This window comes from Cervus elaphus, chromosome 20, assembly GCF_910594005.1.
Source record: "Cervus elaphus chromosome 20, mCerEla1.1, whole genome shotgun sequence".
In the NCBI taxonomy this organism is placed as follows: Eukaryota; Metazoa; Chordata; class Mammalia; order Artiodactyla; family Cervidae; genus Cervus; species Cervus elaphus.
Window position 1 is genome coordinate 26,852,638 of NC_057834.1, and position 19,231 is coordinate 26,871,868.

A 19,231-nucleotide genomic window follows, 5' to 3' on the forward strand; every position below is an offset into this window, starting at 1 on the left:
ATATTTGACATTTAAAAAACAACGGAACAACAGCAGCTGGGGGAGGTGATTCCTTCTCAATTCTTTCCTCCCTATGGCTTAGCATGCAGAAGGCCAGTTAGGTGGATGCAAAGTGAAATCAAAGAACAAGACACACCATCTGCCCATACGGGGGTGGGGGAGTGATACTGAGAACTTCAGGCCAACAGATCTAAGATATAGATGTTAACAGTCTTGCTTGTACGCTCAGATGACTTGAAAGGCTATAATACAATTTTTCTAAATACTAGTGGAAAGAATGGCTTAAAACATCATTAAGCTGGATCAGCTGTATGGAAAGGGAAAAAGGAAAGAGTCAGGAAACAGTAGAAGGTAAACAACTGCCAGTGAAGTTGTTGGAAAATTACACCCTTCACTCTGCTATAGAATTTCAGAGCTCTGTGAGGAACAAGGCGTTAGACTCCAAATAAGCACAGATCCCAGCTCTTACAACACAAAGGTGAAACAGGAGAAGCTCTTGAGGGGCAAATGGAGAATTGACTAGCCGAGCTTCTCAAGGGAGTGAAAAGACATTACAGTGAAGCTAGTTTCATAATACAGAGCGAAAAGAATGTCAACACACCAGGTAAGCAGCACTGATATAAATCCATGATGGAAAAGAGAGACCGTTCCTTGCATTAATAATTTTCCTGGGAAAGGAACTCTTTATGTAGTAAGTTAAGAATTAACAACATCCTCTCTGGAAACCAGAAACAAGTTTGAAAAAGAAATAAAAAATAGTGTAATGATAAGAGCTGCAGGAAGTCACTACTGTGAGTCACCGTGAGAACAAGGGTGACTGACTGCATCAGGCACATTGTAGGAAGGGGAGGGCAGGGCATAAGACAATGATTTGAGAAGTACAAAGAGGTCATGCATATAGGGCTTTAAAAAATCATTATTATTATTCCTCTTGGAGCAGGTACACTTTCAGAAAAAGGATAAGGTCAGCACAGTTTCAAGAGAAGCACAAGTCCATGTTTTATGTGCATTTGATGAAAAAATAAAAGTGAATCTAAAATAATTCTGATAAAGGACTGACCTTATTTTGAGATTTCCTGAGGACTACACCCTACCCACTCTGAGTGCTAATATATGAAAATTCTCCAGACATTCAGACTTTCAGTATCCTTACTCCACTGGGGCAGGCTTATGGGTCTATGTCTTTAATCAACCCAGGGTGGACAAACATACATCCTGGATTTTCAGAGGCAGGACGAATTTAAATCAGCCTTAATTTCCTCCACAAGTACAGTGGCTTTTGTTCATATATCCTGAAGTTGGGTTGGAAAATACAGTCATTCTACTGCAGAGCAGAAACTTTTCTTTTTCTTCGATTGTTTTCCATTGGCTCAGCTGTTTCCTTTCTTCTTCCAGACTTTTCAAATATTTCCCTCTTCTTTTTTCCTTGTTATCTTCCATCAAATTTGTCTTTCTTTTCTCCCCAAAACCCTGGTCCCTGCTAGGAGGCCTCACTGGTCTGTAGAATGTGGCTGGCAGAATACCAGTCACCTCATTGCATTCACTTTCTTCCTGACAGTATTCTCTTTGTTTGAAAAACAAATCAAAACATTCTCTTCTTCAACTTAGAATCTTACTAATACTTCCCTTACATGTTCAGATCTTCCATGAACTTTCAATTACAGATGTCAACTAAAAAATACAGTCACAAACTGAAAGTAGAGATTTGGTGGGAATGTCTAGGACTCTGAGCCAGGGAAACAGCACTTCAGTAGCTCAGAGAAAATTGCTCCAAGGAGGCAGCAGTCAGGCTATTTACAAGTTTGCAACAAAGGGAACAGGCAGTCCGAACTTCAAAGATTAGGCTTCAAGTTAAGGAATTTAGCATTCTTTGTATGGGAACATGCAAGCCTCTCGGCTCACTGAATTCACTCCTTTCTTTTGCACCTCAGCTGTCTGAGGCCAAAGCTGTTCTCCCAGCTTCTTGCATTCCCCCAGCTCCTCAAGCAACCCCAGTGGTGGAGTGGCAGCATCTGCTGGATCACAGTTTTGGGAGCTCTCATTCACATCTGGAGGGCAGAAATCACTGATGGCTGTGACATTTCTTCTTTATTAATATGGAGGGGGATATTTTCATTTCATTACAGACTTTTCGTTACAAACTTTCATAAGAACTGCTGCTTACTGTTCCCTCCCAAAAGCAGTAATAATAACAGTTTTTTCTATATCAGGGAGCAAACCCTGAGGTTGGTGATACGGTCACTTCCCCCGGGGTTAATGAGATGCAGGCAGAGGGAACTGCCAGGACCTAACAGGACCTCAGCCAGGAGTGGGCTCCAAGGCGGTCTCTCCCACATCCCAGTAGGAGTCCAGGGGACTCTTGCTCCCTGGGGCTCCGCCGACCCTGCTTTCCCAGCGCCACAGAAACCCCTACGGAGGATCCCTCCTCTTCCCTAAATGGAACACTGGGGATTACTAACAAACATCTCACAAAGCCACCGAAAAGCAGCCCCTATTTCCGTCCAGCTACTGTTTCCCAACCCCGCCCTCCCTAGGAACTGACCATTCAGCTTCGGGCTTTATCGGCAGCGCTGCATTCGTGGATCACAGAGGGCGGGTTAGAGAGGGCTGATCCCATTGGGCAGTCTCTCGGCTGCGTTGTAGTCGCTGGAAACTGGGTGGAAATGAAAGCGCCAGGCCAGAACCGGTGGCTCAGAGGCAGCACCTCAGAGGCGGCCTGTTGCCTTAGCAACCGTGGAAGGTGAGGCCCGGGGCTGCAGCTTGGACGAGTGTGGAGCCCGGTGGAACCCGGTCATGCCAAGGGGACACTAACCCTAGTTTCTTCAGCAAGCCTTTCCAGATTGACAGGAGAGATGGAATAGCCTCCATCGCTCCATTTCCGTCATTTTTATTCTTTCAGTTTAGTCGCTCAGTTGTGTCTGACTCTTTGCGACCTCGAAGACTGCAGCACGCCAGGCTTCCCTGTCCATCACCAACTCCTGGAGCTTGGTCAAATTCCTGTCCATCCAGTTAGTGATACCATCCAACCATCTCATCCTCTGTCGTCCCCTTCTCCTCCTGCCTTCAATCTTTCCCAGCATCAGGGTCTTTTCCGGTGAGTCAGTTCTTCGCATCAGCTGGCCAAAGTATTGGAGTTTCAGCTTCGGCATCAGTCCTTCCAATGAATATTCAGGACTGATTTCCTTTAGGATTGACTGGTTTGATCTTCTTGCAGCCCAAGGGACTCTGAAGTATCTTCTCCAACACCAGAGTTCAAAAGCATCAGTTCTTCAGTCCTCAGCCTTCTTTATGGTATAGCTCTCACATCAATACCTGACTATTGGGAAAAAACATAGCTTTGACTCTACAGACCTTTGTCGGTAAAGTAATATCTCTCTGCTTTTTAATATACTGTCTAGGTTTGTCATAGTTTTTCTTCCAAGGAGCAAGCATCTTTTAATTTCATGGCTGCAGTCACTGTCCACAGTGATTTTGGAGCCCAAGAAAATAAAGTCTTTCACTGTTTCCATTGTTTCCCCATCCATTTGGCATGAAGTGATGGGACCGGATGCTATGATCTTAGTTTTTTGAATGTTGAGTTTAAGCCAGCTTTTTCACTCTCCCCTTTCACTGTCATCAAAAGGCTCTTTAATTCCTCTCCACTTTCTGCCATAAGGGTGGTCTCATCTGCATATCTGAGGTTACTGATATTTCTCCTGGCAATCTTGATTCTAGCTTGTGCTTCATCCAGCCTAGCATTTCACATCATGTACTCCGCATATAAGTTAAATAAGCAAGGTGACAATATACAGCCTTGATGTACTCCTTTCCCAATTTGGAACCCATCTGTTGTACCATGTCCAGTTTTTTCATTCTTTGTTTCCAAAGCATTTTTATTTGTCAACCTCAGAGTAAAAACCCACTTACTTTCACATGGGCATAAGAAATACTTTTATCGGTCAGTGTAATTTTAAAAATAAGTAAACTGTGAAAACTTTGGCAGTCAGCTCTCATTTCCCTACATTTTCTATGAGAAAAACACTTCCCTGCTTGTTATTTATATGCTTGCTCGACATTTGTATTTCTTCTTATGTAGAAAGAGATTACATGACAAATCCCTGCCACATTCTGAAATCTCTACCACATTCATACACATTAGCAGGTACAAGAAAGACTAAAGGAACATTCTGAAGTCCTTCTGAGTGGTAAAGGAGTTGGCCACTGTTCGGGACATTTTCCCACCCTCTCATTCCTGATTACCTTGGTTTAGAAATAACAGTGCAGAAGGAAATGGCAAATCACTCCAGTATTCTTGCCTGGGAAATCCGTGGACAGAGGAGCCTGGCAGGCTACAGTCCATGGGGTCACAAAGAGTCAGACACGACCTAGCGGCTAAACAGCAGCAAAGATAGCAGACTGCTTTTTCTTCTCAGAGGTGGAGGGAACTGATGGAAATGAGGAGGGATAAGCAGACAAAAATGGAAAATGGGATCATTCTTGGATAACCTCAGTGTAGACAAATTTCCCTCTCCCAAATAGTTTTAATTATATATATATTTTATTTTTTCCTTAAAATTTTATTAAAATTTTTTTTTGAATTTTTACTTATTTATTTTTGTTTTCCTGGGTCTTTCTTGCTTTGAGTGGGTGAGCAGGCACCACTCTGCTTTGCTGGGCTGGAACTCATCGCCATGCTTCTGCTGTTGTGGAGCGCGGCTCAAGTCATGCAGGCTCAGTACGTGTGGCACATGGGCTCAGTTGCTCTGATACATGTGGAGTCCTCCCTGACCAGGGATTGCACCCATGACCCCTGCATTGGCAGGCGGATTCTTATCCACTGTGCCACCAGGAAAGTCTTTTCCTTTTTTTTAAACTAAGAATTTATTTTTAATGAGCAGTTTCTGGTTCACAGCAAAATGGAGGAGCAGAGATTTCCCATATACCTCCTTACCCCTCACATGCATAGCTTCCTCCATTACCAACATCTTTATTACTCTTATTATCTACATTGATGAACCTGAACAGACACATCATCATCACCCTAAGTCCACAGTTTACCTTAGGGTTCACTCTTTGTGTTGTCCATTCTATGAGTTTGGACAAATTGTGTATGTATTTTAGCAAATATTATGACCCCAAAGCATTTGGATCTAAGTTTGTGAAATAGCAGGTTAGTATCCAGCTGATCCTAGTTTGAATTTTAAAAGCAAGAAGAAGGGTAGAAGAAATATGACTATTAAGTATTGTACTATTTTTCTTATATAGCTTTGAATGCAGTTCCAAGAGGAATTCCATAGACATTTTGAGCTATGTGGTCATATCACCTGTAGACATATAGCTTCCAATAGGGACTCCTTTGAAAGGCAACCTTTGTTTAGATGTATAAATTCTAATAATCAAAATTACTTTATCTTTCCCTTTCTTTCTCCCTCTCTTCCATCTTTGTCTCATTTTCACAAAGGATTTGGGGGCATGACTTAATTGATTTATTTCAATTAAAGCTACTTTGAAATGTGAGAAATATAAATATGAAGTTTATTACTGTTATTTTAGACATTACCAAATTATTACTAAAATTCTTAGTCATCGATGATTATATCCAGTGGTACTCAAATTAAACAGGCTATATTGTGCTAATGAAAGATTTTGTAGATCAAAATTGAAAATGTTAAACAACATATTTTTCTGTTGATTTTGAGTTATTATTTGAGAAGCTTTAAAAGAATTTTTGTTACTACCACTTTGGAGTTAGTAGGCATTCCTAATTCTGTCTTTAAAATTTTGTAGCCTCTTTGTTGTTAATGAAATGTATATATTGAACCATATGGGGTCACCAGGATTTTGTTTTCTATTTGGTCAAAATAGTCAAGTGTTGATAATTTAATGTGATTCAACCTAATATCTCAATAAGAAAAATTTCACTTAAAATATTTTTAAGTTATGCTGTTTTGATATAAATGACCACTTTTTAATGTATTGATTTTTACAAGATTTTATATATTGGGTTTACTTACAGCAGGTCCCATTTAAACCAGACTTTTCTCCTTTGCACATGTGTGGTATGATATCCTGACTAGAAATTCAGGAATTTAAGGGCAACTAGAAACCTTTCAGCACATGTCTTTCACAGCATTAACTACAATCCTCCCTGACAAGTTGGAGGTTACTGACTGTGAAATGTAGCCAGTTGCTGAGAACTCAGGGTGTATTCTTTTCTTGACCCCTAAAAACTGGCCTGTTTCCAATTAATGGTTTTTTGTTTTTTTTTGAGGCATGTTATGTTCCAGTTTCCTGGTTAATTTCCAGATCTTCTGCCATTCTTCTTGTACAATTCATTTTCTTTGTGGTGGGTCTTACCGAAAGACACTGTGTACAGAAAAGGGGCTTCTGGAAATTATCATGTTTCAGCAACAAAATTGTTTAAACATCTGTCTATCATTTACAACCAACATCTCTGGTCTCATCCATGGAAAATATCACACATAGCAGAGAAAATTGAGAAGAGCTGGCAGAAGATAGCTGTTGTGTTTGCATCCTGCAGTGGGTTCCTAGGAGACCTCAGATCAAGATTGTTTTTTACTTCAGTTTAACTTTTTGGGTGTGTTCCTTTCTGCAGAGAGCTGAAGATCAGAGTCTGGTTTTGAAGGTGAACTTGAGAAATCAATCAGTGCATCCTCCTCCTGACTGGAAACTCAGCATCATTATGGACAGAGAGCCTGTCTCCAAGGCAAAGGGAGGCAGAGGCTCTTTAACATTCCTGGGCAGGCAGGAAGCATTTCTGTTGGCTCTCATCCTTGCTGACCTGTTCTAGTCTCAGGTCACTGCTGTCCTGAGGGTCCTGCAGAGCGGGTAACTCCGTGTAGTTTGGACTAATGGTTTGTCACCCTGGGGAGCCATTGACTAAGCTTGTTCTTTAGGTCTCTGGTTAGGAATTTCGAATATATGCTATCTTTAGGAGTCCATGGGCTTGTATATTTCTTTAAGGGCGTTTTTCCAGGTTTTTTTTTTTTTTTTTAAATGAGATAAGAAAAACCTGTTAAGAAAGCTGGTTAGCCTGAAATTGAGCTTTGGAGCTTGAATTACTTTAACCTTAGGGTATGACATCATGCCACAATGATCTCTCCACCAGTTTAAAGGCACTGAACTAATTAGGGATGAGAAGACTATAGAGCATTAGGAACACACCTCTGAGTAGAACAGCAAACATTCTTTAACGTAAGAATGTGAAGTTCTTTGCTAAAGTCTCATAGGCTACATACTTCTAGTATATAAATTACACTATTATTAATGTGATCTGTAGGATAGAAACTTTGGGATGATTAGTGAACTCCTCAGTCACTTGTAAGATGCAATCTGAGAAAATCAGACTTCATTAGTTTCCTCACAATGTGAAACTCCTGCCTTATAATTTCAACTGTCTTAACTGAACCTCAGGTGACAGTTTTCTGTCTATCAATTAAGGAAGAAATAGATTTCATTTCACATGATCATGTACTAATTAATTTAGGAACTGCCTTTATGAAAGCATGTTTGCATGACTTTACCACAGTGCTCTCCAAAGGAAATATAGTGCTATCCTCATACGTAATTAATTTTTTGTAGTAGTTCCATTTGGAGAAGGCAGTGGCAGCCCACTCCAGTACTCTTGCCTGGAAAATCCCATGGATGGAGGAGCCTGGTGGGCTGCATGCAGTCCATAGGGTCGCGAAGAGTCAGACACGACTGAGCGGTTTCACTTTAACTTTTCACTTTCATGCATTGCAGAAGGAAATGGCTACCCACTCCAGTGTTCTTGCCTGGAGAATCCCAGGGAAGGGGGAGCCTGGTGGGCTGCCATCTATGGGGTCCCACAGAGTCAGACACGACTGAGGTGACTTAGCAGCAGCAGCAGTAGTTCCATTAAAAAGTAAAAAGAAATGGGTGAAATTAATTTTAACAAACTCTATTTAATCTAATATATTCAAAATAGTATCATGTCACTATGTAATCAATATAAAATCATGAGTGAAATATGTTATGTTTTAATTGATGTATGATGTCTTAGAAATCTGGTATTTTACACATAACAGTGTATGTCAGCTTGGACAAGCCTCATTCCAAGTGCTCAGCACCCACTTGTAGTTAGTGGCTGTGGAACTGGAAGCATGATTTTCAACTGTTACTGTATCTGTAATTAAGCAGAGGATTTCAGAGGGGAGAGAGAAATGGGGCAGGTAAGAGGAGAAAAAAGCCCTTGCTGGATATGGAGCATCACTGGAACCAGATTTCCTTTCTTCTGTTCAACATTTCAACTTTAAACCAAAAGCAACAACTTCATTTATCTGACACCCCAGTAGGACATTGTGATCAAAACAAGAAAATTGTCTTATAGACTCAATGTTTGCCCTACAAATTTGGGGCTTCCCAGGTGGAGCTAGTGGTAAAGAACCTGCCTGCAAATGCAGGAGAGGTTAAAGACCTGTGTTCAATCCCTGGGCCAGGAAATTCTCTGGAGGAGGACATGGCAGCCCACTCTGGCTTTATTGCCTAGAGAATCCCATGGACAGAGAAGCCTGGTAGGCTACAGTCCATAGGGTCACAGAGTCAGACATGACTGAGGCGACTTACAATGCATGCACACAAATTTGAGAAGTGACAACAGGTGCTTTGGACAGTAGCATGACAATGGACTTTGGGAAAAGCACAGATAGACTTGAGTTCAAACCAGCCCTGTTGTTGCTGAGCTGTGAGCTTATGCAATGACACCACCCTTATAGAAGAAAGTTAAGAGGAACTGAGGAGCCTCTTAAAGAAAGCGAAAAAAAAAAAAAGATTGAAAAAGCTGGCTTAAAACTCAACATTCAAAAAATGAAGATCATGGCATTGGGAACCCATCGCCTCATGGCAAATAGATGGGGAAACAATGGAAACAGTGACAGACTTTATTTTCTTGGGCTCCATAATCACTGGGATGGTGACTGCAGCCATGAAATTAAAAGATGCTTGCTCTTTGGAAGAGAAGCTATGACAAACCTAACCAGCATATTAAAAAGCAAAGACATTACTTTGATGAAAAAAGTCCATCTAGTCAAAGCTATGGTTTTTCCAGTAGTCATATATGGATGTGAGAGTTGGACCATAAAGAGAGCTGAGTGCCGAAGAACTGATGCTTTTGAATTGAGGTGTTGGAGAAGACTCTTGGGAGTCTGTTGGACTGCAAGGAGATCAAATCAGTCAATCCTAAAGGAAATCAGTCCTGAATATTCACTGGAAGGACTGATCCTGAAGGTGAAGCTCCAATACTTTGGCCCCCTGTTGTGAAGAACTGACTCATTGAAAGAAACCCTGATGCTGGGAAAGATTGAAGACAGGAGGAGAAGGCGATGACAGAGGATGAGGTGGTTGGATGGCATCACCGACTCAATGGACATGAGTTTGAGCAAACTCCGGGAGCTGGTGATGGACAGGGAAGTCTGGCGTGCTGCAGTCCTTGGGGTCGCAGAGTCGGACGCAACTGCGTGGCTGAACTGAATGACTGATTGAGCTTATGCAAATCTGTCACCTCTTTGACTCCTTCCACTCTAGTCAAGGGCATGGAACTATCCAGGCTGGTGGGGTTTTAGTGGGGGTTAAATGACATTCCTCATGTGAAGTTACCTAGGCCAGTTGGTTTGTGGTGTATGAGAGGCACTCAGTCTACCAAGACTGTTATATTCTGGTTTTTCCATCTGTTTTTCATCATCAGGGCACTTTGCCCAACCTTTCTTGCCCTTTACTCTCTTTTAGGTTCCGAACTATTCCCAGAACCTCAATTTCTGCTGCAGCCCCTGCTCATAGGCCTGCTGCAATTGTGATTATGTTATAAATATAAACGGCTTATTGTCAAAGCACCAGTAATAATGGTAATATAAATTCAGCTATTGCCCATTCCAAATCTATGTGAAGTGTTCCATTGTGCTAAGTCTATGTGCTAAGCTGCTTCGGTCATGTCCGACTCTTTGCTACCCCATGGACTGTAGCCCACCAGGCTCCTCTGCCCATGGGGATTCTCCAGGCAAGAATACTGGAGTGGGTTGCCATTTCCTTCTCCAGGGGATCTTCCTGACCCAGGGATTGAACCCAGGTCTCCGGCATTGGCAGGTGGATTCTTTACCATCTGAGCCACCAGGGAAGCCGAAATCTTTCATTAGATCACTCCAAATTTGGTGAAAAGACCAGATATATTTTTATTTTTGGCCGACGGGTGGCAGCATTGTCTAAGTCACTGATCTCTGGGCACGCTGGTCCTTCAGAGTTTCCTTTCTTTGTGCCTTTCATTATCTGAGGTTCATTCCCTCAACCTAGAAGAGCTTTTCATTGAAAAGGTCAGGACTGGAGGACAGTATCAGCCCCCAAAGTGCTAAAGGCAGCCCAGAACCCAGAGCTGCTGTCCATCAGACACTTGGGGAGACAGCTCAGGCTTGGAGTCAAGCTTCCCAGTAGGTGGGTTTGGGCAGGGGCCTGTTAGATTAACGGCAGGATAAGATGCTTTCCAGCAGGTGATCACCAAGGATCTAGGTATGGGGAAGAAGGGGTAGTGAGGCTGACCCCAAGAAATTGCATGAAAATAGACCAAGCCTCCATGAAAAGAGATGTTTGATAGGTATCAAGCACTGATCTTATAAGCTCACTGGGAATTAATTTTCTTACCTTCATCCCTGATTAGTAGGACCTATTGTCTTTGAATTAGAGGGATGTGCTTAAAAATTATTATTATCTTTTTCTTGTTATGTGGTAGTCTGTATGGGAGGGGAGCTTGAGGGAGAATGGATACATATATTTCTATGGCTGAGTCCCTTCACTTTTCACCTGAAACTATCAAAACATTGTTAATCAGCTATACCCCAATACAAAATAGTGAAAGCCGCTCAGTCATGTCTGACTTTTTGCGACCCCAGGTCAGAGTTCTGCAGGCCAGAATACTGGAGTGGGTAGCCGTTCCCTCCTTCAGGGGATCATCCCAACTCAGAAACTGAACCCAGGTCTCCTGCATTGCAAGCGAATTCTTTACCAGATGAGCCACAAGAGAAGCCCAGGAATACTGGAGTGGGTAGCCATACCCATGAATACTGGAGTGGGTAGCCTATCCTTTCTCTAGTGGATCTTCCCGACGCAGGAATTGAACCAGGGTCTCCTGAATTGCAGGCAGCTTCTCTACAAAGTGAACTATCAGGGAAGCACAATTCAAAATAAAAAGTTCAAAAAATTATTCGTTTAAAAAAAATGTTGTTACCTGGAATTTATCCTCCACCCTGGTCCTCAACACCCAGTACAATGACAACTTGGCAATTTGAATTATGATCTTTAGACATCACATTACCCAACCATTTGGATTAAGTCCTCATATTTGAAGACAAATTTTTTTCAGGCTTTCCTTTAAATTTTCTTATTTTTATCAGGTGACTGATTTGGTATGAATCAAGAGGTTTACCAGAGAACATTTAGGAAAGCATGAAGGAGAAAATAAAAACCATCCATTAGCTTGAAAAGATATATATCTTGAAAAGTAAGATAGAAAAGCTATTGTTTATTGTTCAAGAGGTATGGACTAAATCAGAAAACTTTTTGAATTGTTTTATTATGAATTTTATGATTAATCATGCTGACAAAACAGGGCATGAAACTTCTAGGATTATTTTATTTTGTTTGACCATTCAGCTATTCATTTATATGTGAAAACATTGGAAAACCTGCTATGAACTATATATTGTGCTAGATTGGGGGTTGAGGGAGAGAGTTGGGCCATAAGACATTGTCCTTGCTTGTGAGTGCCTTACAATTTACTAGAGAAAAGAGACAAGCAAATAATTCCAGTGTGGTAACTGTCACAGTAGGGGAATACACCTTTTTATAGAAGCAGAAGGAGAGGCATTTGACTGCCCACTGGCAGCCAGGAAAGGCTTCACGGGGAGGTGACACAAGCTGAGTCATTAAAGTCAAGCAAGAATTATCCATATTGTGCGTAAGAAGATGGGCATTCCAGGAAAAGGAATGAACTATACAAAGTACTTACATTCAGTTGCTTGCTGTTTGTGAGGAATGGTAGGCACCTGATATGAGGCTGGAGTGGCCTATGTGAGTATATGGAGGAATAGAAGAGCTAGTGGGAATTGGGCAGGGAAGCTGAGCAAGATAATAATGGGCTTTTTATACCAGTTGAGTTGTTGGGAATTTTATCTTATAGGATCTGATAGGATCTGATGGGATCTATCTTATAGGATCTGATCCATCTGATGGCAGATGGATGTGGGGAGTAGGATAGTGAGAGAATTATACAGTGCGTCCCTTGATTCTACTTTGGATGATTGGATGACTGTTTGTAACACAGAGGAGGAGCAGGGTTGAAGGAGCTGACAAAGATGACCAGCTTACTTTCAGACTTCAGGGGATCCTGCCCAGGTGACAGCTCTTTGGCCATCAGGAGAGAGATCTCAAGTTCTAGGTACAAACTGTGGTTACTAATAATAACCATTTACTGAAGATTTATTGTTGTTGTTCAGTCACTAAATCGTGTCCTACTCTTTGCGACCCCATGGACTGCAGCATGCTGGGCTTCCCTGTCCTTCACCATCTCCTGGAGTTTGCTCAAACTCATGTCCATTGAGCCAGTGGTGCGGTCCAACCGTGTCAGCCTTGACCACCTGCTTCTCCTTTTGTCTTCAATCTTTCCCACCATCAAGGTCTTTTCCAATGAGTTGGCTCTTCTCAGGTGGTCCAAGTATTGGAGCTTCAGTTTTAGCATCAGTCCTTCCAATGAATATTCAGAGTAGATTTCCTTTAGGATTGACTGGTTTGATCTCCTTGTTATCCAAGGGACGTTCAAGAGTCTTCTCCAGCACCACAGTTCAAAAGCATCAATCCTTCAAGCGCTCAGTCTTCTTTATGGTTCAACTCTCACATCCGTACATGACTACTGGAAAAACCACTGTTGTTGTTGTCCAGTTGCTCAATCATGTCTGACTCTTTCTGACCCAATGGACTGCAGCACACCAGGCTTCCCTGTCCTTCACCATCGCCCGGAGTTTGCTCAAACTCATGTCCATTGAGTTGGTAATGCCATCCAACCATCTCATCCTTGGCCACCTGCTTCTCCTTTTGTCTTCATTCTTTCCTACCATCAAGGTCTTTTCCAACGAGTAGGCTCTTCATGTCAGGTGGCCAAAGTATTGGAACTTCAGCTTCAGTATCAGTCCTTCCAATGAATATTTAGGACTGATTTCCTTCAGGATTGACTGATTTGATCTCCTTGCAGTCCAAGGGACTCCCAAGAGTCTTCTCCAACATCACAGTTCAAAAGCATCAATTCTTCAGTGCTCAACCTTCTTTATGGTCCAACTCTCATATCTATATATGACTACTGGGGAAACCATAGCTTTGACTATACGGGCCTTTGTTGGCAAAGTAATGTCTCTGCTTTCTAATATGCTGTCTAGGTTTGTCATAGTTTTTCTTCCAAGGGACAAGCGTCTTTAATTTCATGGCTGCAGTCACCATCCCAGTGGTTATGGAGTCTAAGAAAATAAAGTCTCTGGCACTGTTTTCATTGTTTCCCCATCTATTTGCCATGAAGTGATGGGACCGGATGCCATGATCTTAGTGTTTTGAATGTTGAGTTTTAAGCCAACTTTTTCACACTCCTCTTTCACCTTCTTCAAGAGCCTCTCTCTTTAGTTCCTCTTTGCTTTCTGCCATAACAGTGATGTTATCTGCCTATCTAAGGTTACTGATATTTCTCCTGGCAATCTTGATTCCAGCTTGTGCTTTATTCAGCCCAGCATTTAGCATGAGGTACTCTGCATAGAAGTTAAATAAACATGGTAACAGTATACAGCCTTGATGTACTCCTTTTCCAATTTTGAACCAGTCTGTTGTTGCATGTCAGGTTCTAACTGTTGCTTCTTGACCTGCATACAGATTTCTCAGGAAGCCAGTCAGATAGTATTCCTATTTCTCTAAGAATTTTTCAGTTTGTTGTGATCCACACAGTCAAAGGCTTTAATGTAGCCAATGACGCAGAAGTAGATGTTTTTCTGGAATTCTCTTGTTTTTTTTCTATGAACCAGCGGATGTTGGCGATTTGATCTCTGGTTCCTCTGCCTTTTCTAAATCCAGCTTGAACGTCTGGAAATTCTTGGTTCAGGTACTGTTGAAGTCTGGCTTGGAGGATTTTTAGCATTACTTTACTAGCATGTGAAATGAATGCAATTATTCAGTATTTTGAATGTTCTTTGGCATTTCCTTTCTTTGGGATTGGAATGAAAACTGACCTTTTCCAGTCCTGTGGCCACTGCTGAGTTTTCCAAATTTACTGGCATATTGAGTGCAGCACTTTAACAGCATTATTTTTGTGGATCTGAAATAGCTCAGCCGGAGTTCCATCACCTCCACTAGCTTTGTTCGTAGTGATGCTTCCTAAGGCCCAGTTGACTTCTCACTCTGGGATGTCTGGCTCTATACCATCGTGGTTATCTGGGTCATTAACATTGTTTTTTGTGTAGTTCTTCTGTGTATTCTTGCCACCTCTTCTTAATATCTTCTGCTTCTGTTAGGTCCTTACTGTTTCTGTCCTTTATTGTGCCCATCTGTGCATGTTCCCTTGGTATCTCCAATTTTCTTTTTTTTTTTTTTCATTTATTTTTATTAGTTGGAGGCTAATTACTTTACAATATTGTAGTGGGTTTTGTCATACATTGACATGAATCAGCCATGGATTTACATGTATTCCCCATCCCGATCCCCCCTCCCACCTCCCTCTCTACCCAATCCCTCTGAGTCTTCCCAGTGCTCCAATTTTCTTGAAGAGATCTTTGAGAGTCTTTCCCATTCCATTGTTTTCCTTTATTTCTTTGCATTGTTCACTTTGGAAGACTTTCTTATATCTCCTTGCTGTTCCTTGAAACTCTGCATTCAGATGGGTATATCTTTTCTTTTCATCTTTGCCTTGCACTTCTCTTCTTTTCTGAGCCTCCTCAGACAACCATTTTGCCATTTTTCAAAACCATAGCTTGACTATATGGACCTTTGCTGGCAAAGTGATGTCTCTGTTTTTTTTTTTTTTTCTTTTTTTATTAACTTAGTTTTTAATTGAAGGGTGATTGCTTTACAAAATTTTGTTGTTTTCTGTCAAACCTCAGCATGAATCAGACATATGTTTTTAATACACTGTCTAGATTTGTTATAGCTTTTGTTCCAAGTAGCAAGCATCTTTTTATTTCATGGCTGCAGTCACCATCTGAGGTGATTTTGGAGCCCAAGAAAATAAAATTTGCCACTGTTTCTACTTTTTTCCAGTCTATTTGCCATGAAGTCATGGATGATGGAATTGGATGCCATGATCCTAGTTTTTTAAATATTGAGTTTTAAGCCATCTTTTTAATGTGCCACATTTTGTATTAATCCTCAGATAAATCCTGTGAAAGCACAACTCTGTAGCTACATTTTACAGGCGAGAAACCACATTTTAGGTGATATGAATATGGTGGAGCTGGAATTTGAGCCCAGGCCGATTCCAGAGCCTGTGTTCTCAACCACTGCCTTCTACAGAGCCATTTACATGGAGCTGTGGTTAAGTAATGGGCAAAGAGGAAACATTCAGGGATAGGATGTAGAAAGAGGAAAGGACCGAGGAGCATAGCCATATGGGACAAGTAGTAGCAGAGGAGCTGGTGGGGCCTAGGACAGAGTTGCCCCAGGAAGGAGGAAACAGCAAAAAATGTTATCCAGAAACCCAACAGGAGAATTTTGAGGAGTGAGGGATCAACAGTGACAAAAATAAGGCATGGACTATGTCTTCCTGGCCCCAGCCCCACACTTCCAGCTGATGATTAAATATAACCACTTGGGTGTTCCACAGGCTTTGTCACCTTCTAAATTCTGTTTCTGTTGATAATATGACTGTCTTCTCAGACATCCAGAACACATGCTTCAGTATAATCTTTAATGTCCCTTTTTTACGTGACCACCAATGACCACATCCTGTTGGACTTAACATTTCTCTTGTCTACTCCTTCCTCTTCATGCCTTCATTGATAACCCAGTTCTTTGCTTCTTACCTCCATCATTTTATTTCTCTCCTGCTTTGTCTTCTTGCCACTGGTTGCATTCTATCAGCCTTGACCATGAATCCTTCTGAAGTTTCACCATGCCACTCCCCAGCTCAGGAAACTTCAGAGACCCTTTAATATTTACAATATATAATAAATTCCAAATTGTTATTGAAGACCATCTATGAACTAGCTCTGGCTTCTTTCTTCTAATATTTTCCCCCTGCATTAAGTGCCTTGCGGCCTCTCTTCCAGCCAGATTGAAAAATGTCTTGATTCCAGTGTTTTCCTTCCTTAGATCCATTGTTGAGACCAATCCTTCCACCTGGATGCATTTTCCTTTCATCTTTCAGTTCCAAATCATACACATCCTTCAAAGGTCATCTGAAATATTACAGTGAAGCTTTTCCTGACCCTTTCTACTGGAAATAATTTCAGCCTTCTCTGAACTCACATGAATATGACACTTTATCTGTACATTTCTTAGGGTAATTAATGTTGTGTGTGTGTGTGTGTGTGTGTGTGTGTGCGCGCGTGTGCACATGCTCGCTCAGTTGTGTTCAACTTTTTGCGACCCCATGGACTGTAGCCTGCCAGGCTCCTCTGTCCATGGAATTCTCCAGGTAAGACTGCTAGAGTGGGTAGCCATTTCCTACTCCAGGGGATCTTCCTGACCCAGGGATCAAACCTGTGTCTCCTGCGTTACCAGGCAAGGTCTTTACCACTAGTCCCACCTGGGAAGACTCTACCTTAGGTTTTAGAAGTATATAAGTGTTTAAATAGTTTTCGAAGGCAAAGTCTACTTCTTGACTATTTTTCTATTCTTCATTTTGCTAATCACATGGGCATTTTACATGTAGGTGTTTTGTTTTGTTGAATATTTATTTATTGGGTGAATGGATGGAGAGCAGACATTGCTGTCAGGTTCTGTGCAATCTCTGGATATTCCCTTCTTAATCATCTCTTTAGACCGAGCCTCCTTAGTGCCCTGCCCTCTCAGTTGTATGGTGTAGACTCTAGCTTAGGTTTGAGTAGAGTTAATTTTGAGTATGTCAATGAATGCAGTAGAAAACTTAGGTAACTATTTGATTTTTGAGATATACTCTAAAGAACTAAAATTTCCTATTTGGGGAAAAAGTCTCCAGTTCTCTAGGGCATATCAAAATCCAGTGTGATTATCCTAAGGTATTTCTTGTGGTTTTCCTCAGCAGTCATGTTTAGAGCATGCCTTTGAAGATGGGTAGATATTAAGAGAAAATGAAAAGATGCTTATCTTGAGGATGGTATCCTGTATCCCTTGGAAATATCTTCATGTTTGGTGACCACATAATATTTCTGGGTTATCCCTTGACTCACAGATAGAAACAGATTAGAGAATTAGGAGCCATGGCCAGGATGTTGGACCAGGTTTGGTGGTGCCTGTCTGTCCTGCTTGTGAAATTAAATCTGGAGTATGGAGTTTCCATGGCTGAGCCTTGCATCCTGCTTGGGTCTCTTCAGCTTCCTCTGGCTTTTGAGGGTATTTTCCTCTTTTGCCACATGTGGATGAGCTGCTTGTTAAGCTAAATGCAGTGGAACTCAAAGAAAGAATCAATGGAAAATGTCTTCTGGTGTTATGTTTATTTGGGTTTCAATGTCATGTTTTAAGCCTATAATTTGAGCATACAATCAGTTGGAACTCGTAGTTTCTTACCAGCTTGGGCAGAGCTAAATTTCTCCTTGAAAATGGAATCCAGGTTTTGTTACCTTATCTTTAACTGCTGTTGTTGATGGCAGTAAGGATAATCTAAGGGAAAGCTCTCACATAAAGGGTTATCCAGGATTTGTGAACTCTCCTTGACAATCCACCTGTGTATCCTACAGAGGACAGCATATCTTCATTAGAGAAGATCAAGAGAAATTAACTTTGTTGATCAATATCTGCTTGGCATGGAATCTGGCAAAGAGAGCAAATTAATAGTCTTAAAAAAATCTCTTTCCAGCTGTTTCTCCCTGTCCTTTCTTATCCATGTTACTCCCTTTATCCAGTGATGGGCAGTAAAGCAAGGTAAATGTCACATCTTCATTAAAAGGTGAGGCTTCTCTAACGTGGGGGAGGTCAGGGTGGGAAGACATCCAACACCTACTTGTCTTCTTGAACAATTGGTACAGGAGCTGTCTGGTTCTTCCTCCACCTGCCTGGTTCATAGGTACCCACATCCCAGATGTGAAGCTCAAAGATAAAGAAGATCCTGGGTGCTGGCTCTGTTAGCTTGCACATCACTTTGTGTTTTTATCCTCCCCCTTTTCATGTCCCCTTTCACTCAATCTGGCTTATTCAAACTGACACCTTCTCACATGGAACCTAAAGGAATTACTTTGGCATCATTTTCACTGGAAATTAGTGGATCCACATGTGCTCATAACTTTTTCATTTCCTATTTCAGAGGGAATAGATTTGTTATTTTTATGTAAGTACTCTGATGACTTTTACTTAATTCTTTATTTCTTTGGTCTTGGGTTTCTATTCTCTTTTCCTTTATTAAAAACTTTTTTTAATTAATTTTTTATTGGAATATAGTTGATTTAAATGTTGTGTTAGTTTCTGCTGTATGGCAAAGTGAATCAGTTATACACAGACATATATCCACTCTTTTTTAGATTCTATTCCTATATAGACCAGCACAGAGTATTGACTAGAGTTCTCTGTGCTATACAGTGGGTTCTAATTAATTTTCTATTTAGTAGTGTGTATATATCAGTCCCAGTCACCCAGTTTACACCCCCATGTTCAGGTCTAATTTAGCGCTTTTACAGCCTGTATTTGATGTCTTTGTCTGCTGTTCATTAAAAACTTGGAGTGGGGGGATTTTTGACTTCTGCAATTAACTAAAAATTATGGGAATCTCTTTCAAAAAGAGGATCAGATCAAATCTTTTGTGCCATGGCTTGCTGAGGTTCAGAAATTTCATGTGGAGTCTGGGGCTGAGAATTAAGAATTCAGATTTCAAAGTGATAGTCTAAAGATTCTGGATTCCATTTTATGGAGTACATCAGAGCAGGATGGAAGAATCACGTGACTCACAACACAGGCAAAGATAACTAAAAATTTAAGATTCTAGCTGAGATTGTGAAGAGTGACCAACTTGGGAAACAGACCACTTTATATCTCTTAAGTATGTAATTAAACCTTCTATAAGGATACATATATA

General features: G+C 41.2%; 1 long non-coding RNA gene across 1 annotated transcript in view; it reads left to right on the forward strand.

Annotated features, from left to right (window-relative positions):
- The first annotated feature begins 2,578 nt into the window (after positions 1-2,578).
- The window catches only part of LOC122678124, a 60,262-nt gene continuing 43,609 nt past the window's right edge, over positions 2,579-19,231 (forward strand). Inside the window, exon 1 of the long non-coding RNA XR_006336001.1 lies at positions 2,579-2,740. This is a non-coding gene — a long non-coding RNA (uncharacterized LOC122678124). The remainder of the gene's footprint in view (positions 2,741-19,231) is intronic.